Source organism: Dioscorea cayenensis, chromosome 10 (genome assembly GCF_009730915.1).
Source record: "Dioscorea cayenensis subsp. rotundata cultivar TDr96_F1 chromosome 10, TDr96_F1_v2_PseudoChromosome.rev07_lg8_w22 25.fasta, whole genome shotgun sequence".
Taxonomy (NCBI): Eukaryota; Viridiplantae; Streptophyta; class Magnoliopsida; order Dioscoreales; family Dioscoreaceae; genus Dioscorea; species Dioscorea cayenensis.
This window is the reverse complement of record NC_052480.1, coordinates 17,727,073-17,739,460: the sequence shown is the minus strand read 5'-3', so window position 1 is coordinate 17,739,460 and position 12,388 is coordinate 17,727,073. Positions and strand designations below refer to the sequence as shown.

Here is a 12,388-nt window from a genome sequence, read left to right as displayed (position 1 = left end):
GCTTTTGGAATTATTGACATTATAATGCAAATGATGGATACCCCTTTTCACCCACTTTTGATAGATATTTTACTGGATTCTCCAACTGTATGGTCATGAATTGCTTTGTGCCCGCTTTCACTCTTTTTTTGAGTTACTAAGTTAACTTTTTCCAATCATTTCTCATTCGTAGGGACATGCAAAAAAATGTTGATTCTGTGTGTTGGGATCCATCTAGCGAGTATGAAGCATCTGTTAGTGAGGACTCGGTTATGGTTTGGTCGGTTGGATCAGGTAGCGAAGGTGACTGTGTGCATGAGTTGAGCTGTTATGGGAACAAGTTCCACTAATGCGTTTTCCACCCCAACTATCTATCTTTGTTGGTTATTGGCGCTTATCAGGTAAGTTCTTCGGTCTGATATTTATTTACCTTTAGTTTTCACCCACTGTTTTCAAAGAACTAATAAATAAAATGTTAACTTTCTTATGAAACCCTTGATAGTGATTCCGAAATTTCATGACTGCATTTTAAAGCGCCTTCAAGCACATTTGAATAGTCAAGTTTAGCATAGCCAGGTTTTTATGGCTTGTAACAGGCATTAGCAGTAGCTTTTTCTGCCAATCTACTGCTTTATTTATGTGTATATTGTATTTCCTTTCAAGCTTTTCTCTCTAAAGCATTTTTTTTTTTGAGATATAGAGGTGCATGTTATCTTTTATTCAATCTGGCATCATAAGGAATGCGTCCCACTTCCAGGGAATGTTGGTCACATAAACCACTATTGGAAGAAAGAATTTAGTATCAACTAAGCGTTGTTGACCTGATTAGGCTACATAATTGTTGTTTGAATCTTGTAAGCATTGACAACGCCCCTTGCATATGTCCCGCAAGTGCATGGGTTTATCGAGTAATAAAATCCAAGATGAGTGGGTATCGTATCCACAGGGAGTATCAAGTAAAAATACTTAAATTGTTTTTTAACTAAGGGAAGATGAATAATGATTTGTGTGACAAGATGTGATGTAACAAAAGTAAAAGTGACAAGAAAGAGAGCACAAGTAAAGCGGAGGTAAGACAATAGATATAAATGGGCTACCCGAATATTGTTACGCCTAGGACAATCATTTCAAGTGCAAAACCGTCTATTATGCTTTCTAACTAATGCATTAATGAGTCATGGAGATCCTTTAATACATGGTCCTAAATCTAAGGTCAGCCATGCCTTAGTATATACATGTCCCGGAGGAGAAATTGAACAATCTCTCAACCTCGCACTCGTATAGAATCGCAATGAGTTCTAGGGATTCCAAGTGATAAATCCTCTTCCTAGATGTATACCTAACCATTTGGTCCAGGTGGAAGGTCCCTAGCCATAATTAAGCCCTAGGTGCTAAAATCACTTCAACGCTTCACTCCATTACCACTGCAACTAAGCCCCAGCGGAAGGTCATCCCTTAGCCAATTCACTCTACTATGACAACAAAGAACTCGAGGAAATGGAGGTAGGATAAATCACACCAGAGAAGAAAAGGGGCACTTCACTACCTCTCGAGTCACCCTCTCAACCTTCTCCAATCTAGCTTTGTCTAACTCTTGCGGTGTGTCACTCACTCACAAGGGTTACCAACAAGAACTTTCAACCCTAGTGTCACTCTAAGCGAGCATTCATACAATTAAGCATTCAAGATTGGAACTCAATTAAAACATCAATTAATGAAAGCACAATAAAAAGGTTTAATGAAACGAATAAATCCTAGTGTTCACAAATCCAAATACCAACTAGGGGGTTTGCTCTTCATGAATCTAGTTACAATCAACAATGAAATCGAATGTTAAAACAAGTAAACCATAGAAAACCCCCTCAATAGTCATGACGATGGTCTTGAGGAGAAGCCTTAACTCTTCCAATGGTCCCTTTGTCCGGCCTAGGATACACCTCGCCGGATCGGTGCCAATGAAAGCTCTCTCACTAACCTTCTTCCAAAGGAGCGTGATGTCCAAGCCATAGAACATCTCTAAATCCCTAGCAAATACCTCTCAATACTGTAGATGCAGCCCTATCTCATGTTTGGGAAAGGGTGGAGAAACGAATTCTGAAATCACGGCTGAAATCGGCTTTAAATACGGCTGGAATAGGGAATCCACACATCTTGAACCCGCCTTATGTCTTTGTGTTTGATCCTTCTCAAGATTTTCTCCAAATGGTGCATTCACGATCTACATTGCCTTCTTTCTCTAACATTCGTCTTCACAAAACTATATGCATGAAAGTAACATAAATACACACATATTAGTGCTAAAACCTGATAAAAGTAATGCTTATCATAAGGAAAAAACACTTCACATTCTTATCACACCAGCACTTATCAAGCATGCACTGGAAAGGTTACATAGTTACAGGATTTCAGCTTTTGTATTTCCCTTTCTTATGTAATAGTGCTCATTCATGGTGGAGATTTGATATACTGCCAAAAGTGTTCCACCTATAAACCTCCCAGTGCCCATCATTGTCATGTCTACAAAAGGTGTGTTCTTGATAAGTGCTTGTGCGATATGAATGCGAAGCGTTCATTCCTTATGTTGAGCATTACTTTTCTTAGGTTTTTACACTAATATTTGTGTTTTTATGTTACTACGTGCGTGAGAAAGTCGTGAGGCCAAGTATGAAGGAAAGAAGCCAATGTGGATTACAATGCACCCGATTTTTGGAGGAAATCTTGCTAAGGTTCAAGCTGAAGACATAGGTCAATGTGAGATGCTAAAGTGTGTGCCAACCTCCTCGTATTCGAGTTGGCACATCCATTTTGGAGGGCACAAAGCCGGTCACACTCGAGCATTCTGACTTATGCACATAGAACAAGAGCTTCACCAACATGCCTATCATTGAAGATGTAAGTGATCCACGACGTGAACGTGTGCCCATTTGCATTAGTCCAATGAAAGTATGGATTCGCGAAGCTATTCGGGGCCGGATCACGTAGCCCGAGCAACGTATGTGATACGGTGAAAGTACTATAGTAACCTTTATTACTGGCCGAGAAAAGCGAGGAGTTGAGAGGATCCACACGGGCGTGTGGAAATTATCCACGCCCGTGTGGAAATTCCCCCCAGTAGCGTACGCATCCACGCTCGTGTAGTCGCCCGATTCCGACCCTATTTAAAAGCGAATCGGTCCCGATTATAGTATTTTTTTCTCCATCTTTTTGCCCAACTTGGAGAGGGCTTCGGCTGAGCTTTCGAGGGGTATTGGCCATGGTTTTTGGAGAGGTTCTACGGCTCGACATTGTCATTCCTTAGGAAGAAGATTGGTGAGGGAGCTTCCATCGGCGTATCCTATACCGGACGAGGGAATCCTTGGATGACGAGTAGAGGACTTTTCACAAGGCCATCGACATGACTATCGAGGGGTTTCTTTATGGATTCATTGCATTTACATTCTATTTCTTTGATTGTACTTAGCTCCATGGAGAGCTAAACCCCTAGTGGGTACTCGGGTATTGTGAACCCTAGGATGTATTTGATTCTTTGAACCTCTTTATTATGCTTTCAATAAATTGATGTTTGTGTGAGTTCAACCATGAATGCTTGATTGTATGAACATTTCCCTAGAGTGACACTAGGGTTGAGAGTTCTTGTTGGTAACCTTGTGAGTGAGTGACACACCACGGCGTTAGACAAAAGCTAGGTTGGAGAGGGTAGAGGGGTGAGTCGAGAGGTGCAGAGCGTCCCTTTTCCCTCGGCGTGATAGATTCTACCTCCGTTCCTCGAGTTCTTTGCGGTCATAATAGGTGAATGGTCTAACGGATGAACATCCACTCGGGGCTTAGTTGCGGCGTGCAGCGGTGAAGCGTTCGGTGATCTTAGTATCTAGGGCTCGATTGTGGTTAGGGGACCTTCCACTGGACCAAGGGTTGGGTCTATAATAAGGAAGAGATTTATCACTTGGAATCCCTAGAGCTTATTGCAACTTTATCATGCGAGTGCGAGGTGTTGAGATTGTTCGATTTCTCCTCCGGGACATGTATAGAGTTAGGCATAGTTGACCTTAAATTTGGGACTATGTAATTAAGGATTTCCACGACTCACCATTGCATTTATTAGGAAGCATAATAGAGGGTTCTTGCACTTGAAATAATTATCCTTGGCGGAGCATTATCCGGGTACCCCATCTTTATCGATTGCCTTACCCCCTTCTTTACTTTTGCTCTCTTACTTGTTGCTTTTACTGTTGAGAATTGAATCATTGTCACACTCATTATCCTTGATCTTTTACATAGCTAAGAATCGAATTAAGTATTATGATTCCCTACTCCCTGTGGATTCGAAACCCGCTCACCCGAGATTATTACTTCGACAAACCTGTGCACTTGCGGGATATACGCAAGGGGACCTTGTCAGTTCTCATAGTGGTACGTATTGTTCTTCTGTTGCTTCTATTCTTCTGTTGCTTCTGTGTGAATTTGGATACTCTAGTAGTTCTCTTACTTGAGAGCACATAATGGTATGGACTATCCTCTGTTGTCTCTGTATGAATTTTTTTATTCCAGTAGTTCACTTGAGCTTTTTGGTGCCTGCAAGATCATCACTGTGTTTGGATAAACAATTGTGTCGGACATGCTAATTACAAGATTTTCTTTGTATTTGTTCTTTAAGCAGTAACTACCTGTATCCACTCAATGGTCTGTTTCTATACCTCTTTTATCTTTGCACGTAATGGTTGTTGCACCATTCTAAAATCTAAGTCCTCTTTCAAGCTCTCCTTGTGGGCAGTGCTACAGATCTTCTTTATAAGGATCAATAGAGCGATGCCTCTTTGAAGACATCATATGCAAGTGCTTCTTAGCTTTTTATGCGTTTTATATACCAGTTTAAAACTAACCTTTTAAAAGCATTTATTATCAGTTGACATATTAATTAACCTGATAGATCATTTCTGAAGTTTTGCTATTTCCCGTCACTATGGCATTAGCCATCCTTTTAGTCTGGCACGTGTACCTAATTCTGTTTAGATATCAAAATATCATTTAATTTCTGATGTCTTGGTTCATGTAGGTTGGTAACAATGTAGGCCTTCTTTTGCTTTGTTTAAAATGTGGAGATGTGCAATGAGGACAAGTAAGTAAAGTAGAAGAATCTTCATTAATATATTCTACAATGTATTAAAACTACTAATTGAACTTCTAAAGTGACTCGACTTTCAACCTCTGGAATCATTAATTTGTGCAAGCAAGTTTCTTTTCTTAAATATCTATAGTTCGCAAATAAAAGCAATATGAATCTGATCCTATTGCTCATTCTATGTCATTTGGAATAACTGCATTGTTACTAGGACTTGTCATTTTTGGTGCCTGCAGGATCATCACTGTGTTTGGATAAACAATTGTGTCAGACATGCTAATTACATGATTTTCTTTGTATTTATTCTTTATCCAGTAACTACCTGTATCCACTAAATGGTCTGTTTCTATACCTCTTTTATCTTGGCACATAATGGTTGTTGCACCATTGTAAAATCTAAGTCCTCTTTCAAGCTCTCCTTGTGGGCAGTGCTACAGATCATCTTTATAATGATCAACAGAGCGATGCCTCTTTGAAGACATCATATGCAAGTGCTTATTAGATTTTTATGCGTTTTATATACCAGTTTAAAACTAACCTTTTAAAAACATCATTTAAGTGTTGTTGTCTTGGTTCATGTAGGCTGGTGACAATGTAGGCCTTCTTTTGCATTGTTTAAAACGTGGAGATGTGCAATGAGGACAAGTAAGTAAAGCAGAAGAATCTTCATTAATATATTCTACAGTGTATTAAAACTACTAATGGAACTTCTAAACTGACTCGACTTTCAACCTTCGAAATCATTAATTTGTGCAAGCAAGTTTCTTTTCTTAAATATCTATAGTTCACAAATAAAAGCAATATGAATCTGATCCTATTGCTCATTCTATGTCATTTGGAATAACTGCATTGTTACTAGGACTTGTCATTTTCTGCAACTTATTTTGCATATTATTATAATTATTATGTGATGGTTTCTATTAAAAAAGGCTAGTGTTTTCTTATGCAGAATCCAGATATTGCTATGAAAATAAAAAAGCTACAAAAGCTTGTGATCAAGGAACTTCAGGACTCGAGTGTAACGGGAGACAAGGCTCAGCTTCGGGAAATTCTAATGAACAAGGTTAGACTGGGTTGGCAAAGTTTTTTCTTCATTCCTTAAGTTTAGTTGGACACTTATCGGTTAGTTAATTTTGTAGATAAAATCAAGTTCTCAATTTGTTATTGATGAGAAGTGCATTCGGATAGTGGAGAGGAGTGAGCAATCATGAATTATGATTATATTTTGATCATCTATTGTTATAGGTCTTTCCGTAAGATATTGTTAACTCATTTTTTCTTACGTGCATTGATTGCAGTTGGTCTAATTTCATTCAAACCAATTTTGTAATTCACATGCCATTCTTCTATTTCTTTTTGTAAGAGATCACAACCACTTGTATTGTTGGTTGAGGACCACAACTACATGACATTCTTGAGTTTGTAATATAATGAATGCAAAACATTTTTGCATGTATTAATATTACAATTGTGGATGTTCATTTTTAATTAACATTGTATTTTAAGTTGTGAGAAGAATATAAATATGAATATATGGAGTAGCACATGAAAAATATAAAAATGAATATATGAATATATGGAGTTGGGGACCTATAGCTGCGGAAAAATCCGCCGTTGTATGCATCAAAAATCATATAGTGGCGGATTTTTTTCCCGTCGCTAAAAGAATATATAGCAACTCTAAAATCCGCTGTACACTTCTGTCGCAGCCGCTATTACGACGGAGGATTTAATGTCAAGTTTAATATCAGCCGCTATGGGTGTAGCAGTGGATTTGGGACCTATAGCGGCGGATTTATCCGCCCCTATAGGTATATTTTCTAGTAGTGTAATGAGATAAAGAGCTATCTAATGGGATGAGTGAAACCTACTAGCCCGGTAGAAAGAAGGATCACCTCGAAAGTGTGAAAGCCATCTCAGCGCCTGCTTTGGAAAGGGCTACCTTAGAGGATGTGTGAAGATACTACTATCTTTTTCCTTTCTTTTTGTACATAAATAAGTCGCTCTAACTTAGAGCTTTAAGGAGTATACGGTAGGTTGACTTGAGTGAGTTTGCACACACTTACACGATATCGGATTTGTTCTCCTTTTTTATTCGAGTTTATTTTATCTAGAGCAATGATTTTTCTTATTCGGTGTTAAAATTTTCCTTGTAAAATGCTTCCATCTCATGCTTTTGGTGAACCTAAGGCCAAGTACTGCCAATATTTCCTTCATCTATACTTCAATGTTTTATTTTCGCTTGAGGACAAGCAAAAGCTTAAGTGTGGGGGGAGTTTAATAAGTGCTTGTGTATTAATAATACAAAGTATTATTTTCTTATAATGAGCATTACTTTTCTCAGATTTTATCGCTTACACATGTGTATTTGTGTTCTTTTGCGCATGTAGAGTTATGGAGAAAATTATAGAAGAAAGAAACGAAAGTAGATCATGAATGCACTTTGTTGATCAAATCTTGGAGTGAACAAACGTGGAGACACAAGTTGTTTTCAAAAACACATGAGTGTGTGCCAACATCTGCTGTGCTCAAGTGAACATGCAAATTGGAGGGTTACAAAGGCAGTCACACTCATGTGTTCTAACCTGTGCAAAGCTAGCAAGATCTTCATCAAATGTAATTTTAATTAAAGAAGCAACGCGATCTATCGCATGGATGTGTGCCCATTTATGTGGCCTCGATGAAAAGTGTGGATTCGGGAGTATTTTGGCGGAGTACTATAATATGTTACTATAGAAAATCATTGTAGCAAAGTGACTGTAGCAGTCAATGTTCATAGGCCGCAGAAAATCAATTACTTTAGATTCACACGGGCGTGTGGGAATTACACACGCCCCTGTGGATGCCCGATTCCAGCCCTATTTAAGTCATGATTTTAGCCGTTTTGAGAGATCTTCTTTCCAGCCTTTGGCCCATCTTTTCTCATCTTTGGAGGCGCTCACAGCTAGGGTTTGGAGAGGCTTTTGCAAGGGTTTTGGAGTAGTTCTACGGCCTTCAACAATGCGTTCCTTCGGAAGATAGTTATTGGGGGAGCTTTCATCGGCATCAATTCGGTGATGTGTGACCTAGGCTTGACGAGGGAACCTTTGGACATGTCCATCGACACGAATACCATGGGGATTTTACGTATGGATTACATGTTTTTACTTTCAATTTCATTATTGATTGTATATTTCTCCATGGAGAGCTAAACCCCTAGTAGGTACTTGGACTTGTAAACCCTAGGATGATATTGTTTCTTTGACCTTTCTATTATGTTTCTTTAATTGATGTCTATAATTGAGTTCCAATTTGAATGCTTGTAGAATGGGTTTTCCCTTAGAGTGACACTAGGGTTGAGAGCCTACATTGGTAATCTTTGTGAGTGAGTGACACACCATGAGGGTTAGACAAAGCAAGATTGGAGAGGGTCAAGAGGGTGAGTCGAGAGGTAGCGGAACGTCCCCTTTCCCCTTCGCTGTGATTTATCCTACCTCTATGTTTGAAGAGTTCTTTGCGGTCACAATGGAGTGAAATGCTAAGTGGGGAACTCCGCTGGGGCTTAGTTGCACAAGCAACAGAGTGAAGCATTGAAATAATCCTTAGTCCTAGAGCTTAATAGTAACTAGGGGTCTTTTTCCTAGACCAAAGGTTTAGATCTATATTAGGGAATAGGATTTATCACTAGGAATCCTTAGAGCTTTAAGCGACTTTGCGCAGTGTGAGGTGTTGAGACTGAGTGATTTTTCCGCCAGGGTATAGTGTAGGTGATAAGTGCTTGTGTGATATGAATGTGAAGCATTCTTTCCTTATGTTGAGCATTACTTTTCTTGGGTTTTTAAATTAATATGTGTGTTTTTATATTACTTCTATGCAGGTAGGGTTGTGAAACCAATTATGAAGGAAAGAAGCCAATGTGGATCACAATGCACCGATTTTGGAGGAAATCTTGCTAAGGTTCAAACGCGAAGATATAAGTCGGGTGCGAGATACTAGAGTGTGTGCCAACCTCCTCGTATTTAAGTTTGCACAACCATTTGGAGGGGCACAAGGGCAGTCACACTCAAGCATTCCGACTTATGCACATAGAACAAGATCTCCATCAACTTATCCGTCATTTACGAAGCAAAGCGATCCACGGCATAAACGTGTGACGTTTACGTTATCTCGATGAAAAGTGGATTCGGGAGTATTTTTAGCATAGTACTGTAGCACACGGACGTGTGGAAATTACCCACGCCCGTGTGGAAATTCCCCACGGGCACGTGAATCATCCACGCCCGTGAAGTCGCCCGATTCCAGCCCTATTTAAAGCCGAATCACCCCTGATTTTGGTATTCTTTTCTCCATCTTTTACCCAAATTGAGAGAGGGCTTCGGCTAGGGTTTTGAGGGTTATTGGCGAAGGTTTTGGAGAGGTTCTACGGCTCCGACATCGTCATTCCTGAGGAAGAAGGTTGGTAGGGGAGCTTCTGTCGAGGCGTATCCTATACCGGACGACGGAATCCTTGGATGACGAGTAGAGGACTCTCCACAAGACCATCGACACGATCATCGAGGGGGTTTCTTTATGGATTCATTATTTTTACATTCAATTTCTTTGATTGTACTTAGCTCAATGGAGAGCTAAACCCCTAGTGGGTACTTGGGTGATTGTGAACCCTAGGATGTATTCGTTTCTTTGAACTTCTTTATTATGCTTTCAATAAATTGATGTTTATTGTGAGTTCCAACCTTGAATGCTTGATTCTATGAACATTTCCCCTAGAGTGACACTAGGGTTGAGAGTTCTTGTTGGTAACCTTGTGAGTGAGTGACACACCACGGCGTTAGACAAAAGCTAGGTTGGAGAGGGTTGAGAGGGTGAGTCGAGAGGTACAGGAGCGTCCCCTTTCCCCTCAGACATGATAGATTCTACCTCCGTTCCTTGAGTTCTTTGCGGCTGAAATAGAGTGAATGGTCTAAGGAATGAACCTCCACTGGGGCCTAGTTGCGCGTGCAATGGAGTGAAGCGTTGAGGGGATCTTAGTATCTAGGGCTTAATTGTGGCTAGGGACCTTCCGCCTGGACCAAAAGGTTAGGTCTATAAATAGGAAGTGATTTATCACTTGGAATCCCTAGAGCTCATTTCAACTTTATTCGAGTGCGAGGTTGAGAGATTATTTAATCTCTCCTCCGGGACATGAATAGAGTTAGGCATAGTTGACCTTAGATTTGGGAGTATGTATGTAAGGATTTCCATGACTCACCATTGCATTGATTAGGAAGCATAATAGAGAGTTCTTGCACTTGAAGCGATTATGCTAGGTGAAGCATCATCCGAGTACCCCATCTTTATCGATTGCCTTGCCTCCTCCTTACTTTTGCTCTATTACTTGTTGCTTTTAATTGTTGAGAATTGAATCATTATCACACTTATCATTGTTGATACTCCACATAGCTAAGAATCAAATTAAGTGTCTTTACTCCCTACTCCCTGTGGATTCGACCCCGCTCATCCGGGATTATTACTTCGACAAACCCGTGCACTTGCGGGATATATGCATGGGGACCTTGTCAAGTTTTTGGCGCCGTTGCCGGGGAGTAGGTGTTTAGAGATACTTTGCACTTTGTTTTCTTAGCTATTTACCTTTCATTCTATTTCACATCTCTTCTCTATCACCATTCTGATTTGTTCTATATATATATATATATATATATATATATATTTCACACTTTCTTATTCTTCCATCATTCTCATTTGTTTTTTTTTTATCATGTCTTACTTTTTCTAGCAAGGATTTTAAATGATGATTGACCCAGTCATTGCTCTATATTTGCAGGTCAAAGCTCTTAGTAAAAAAGTTGATGGAATTGTTACTTCACGACAACAAAACATTCCATGTTACAACGCATATCATCCAATTGAAGTGGGCTACCCAAACGTATTATGGGATAATGGTGAAAAACATTGGGAGGCACCTCAAGAGGAATGTCAAACGGGTGAGATACTCGGTGAGGATGCATTTCAGTTACAAAGAGTATTAGCTAACTTTATTGAAGCATCCGATGTCTGCATCCAAAATATGGAGACCACACGAAGATGTCATGAAGCCTCCTATAAAAACCTTGAGCATCAACTAGGAGGGATACTTGACACACTCTCCAGGGAACAACAAGTATTTGAGCAAGCAAGTCAAGTTACTTATAGAGAAGATGTGGTAGTGAATCACAATGAAGAAGTGGGGCGGAACGAGTATGATGTTATCGAGATTGAGAGGATACAAGAAGAACCGTTCATTCAATGTGATAATTGTTTGAGTGGACAGTATGTTTGTGAGCAAGAAATGGTGCAAGGAGAGTTGGTGAAGACATATTACTTTCAAGTTGAAATGGAAGAAGACACAAATCCTAAGGTAATGGAGCAAGCATCTCTCTTTTGGATTAATCAACTCATAAATTGCAAGAAAGAGATTTTGGGTTTGGAAGAAGACGTGGGTAGGAGATTGAAGCCATCCAATGACCCACCTATGCTAAGCTTGGACAATTCCCAACCCAAATTGTTTCCATGGAGGCCAAAGGTAAGATGGTTGGACTCTCCAACAAATATTCCACCGCGGTAAGTAGATTTTTGGTTTAAAGGAAGTAGCTATGCAATATCTAGTAGGGAGGAACACACTCTTTTCAAGCCCCCATAAGGTAAGGAAGAGGTACGTCAAGCTAAGTGACGTAAAACAAGCGCTTTTTGGGAGGCAACCAAAGCAATTACTGTTTTCCTAGTTTTTAGTTTAGTGTTTGCATGAATAAGAGCTTGAGTGTTGGTGTTTTAATTCTTATATGCCATTGCTATGCTTTTCTTGTGTGATAAGTGTCTAAATGTAGATGTTTTTATGTATATATCGTATTCACTTTGCATGTATTTTGTGAGGTTTGATGCCCATTTTATGCTTAATCGTCTACTATTTGTTTTGTAGGGCATAAGGAAGCCATGGAGAACAAGAAGATATCATTTGGGCAAAAAGAGAAGAAAACAGGAATTTCATACTACCCCAATACTACCCAGTATGGGGCCATATGCACTGTAGCAGCAGATTGATTTGGAGTATCTACCCAGATTTCCATACTACCCAGGATGGGTGCTGTATGCACCCCGTATGGATCGCGAATCTAGGGTTTTTGTGTGCTATACGACCCCCATACGACCTGTATGCTTCGGGGGGTATAAATAACAACTTTTAGGGCAGAAAAGAGAACTTTTGGCTGGACTTTTTCTTGGCCGACTTTGGGGAGATTACTTGGGAGTTTTTGGGCGACCTTGGGGAGGAGAAGTAGG

General features: G+C 39.8%; 1 pseudogene; it reads left to right on the top strand.

The window, feature by feature from the left end:
* LOC120270329 overlaps positions 1 to 12,388 on the top strand; it is a 45,156-nt pseudogene that overhangs the window by 22,772 nt on the left and 9,996 nt on the right.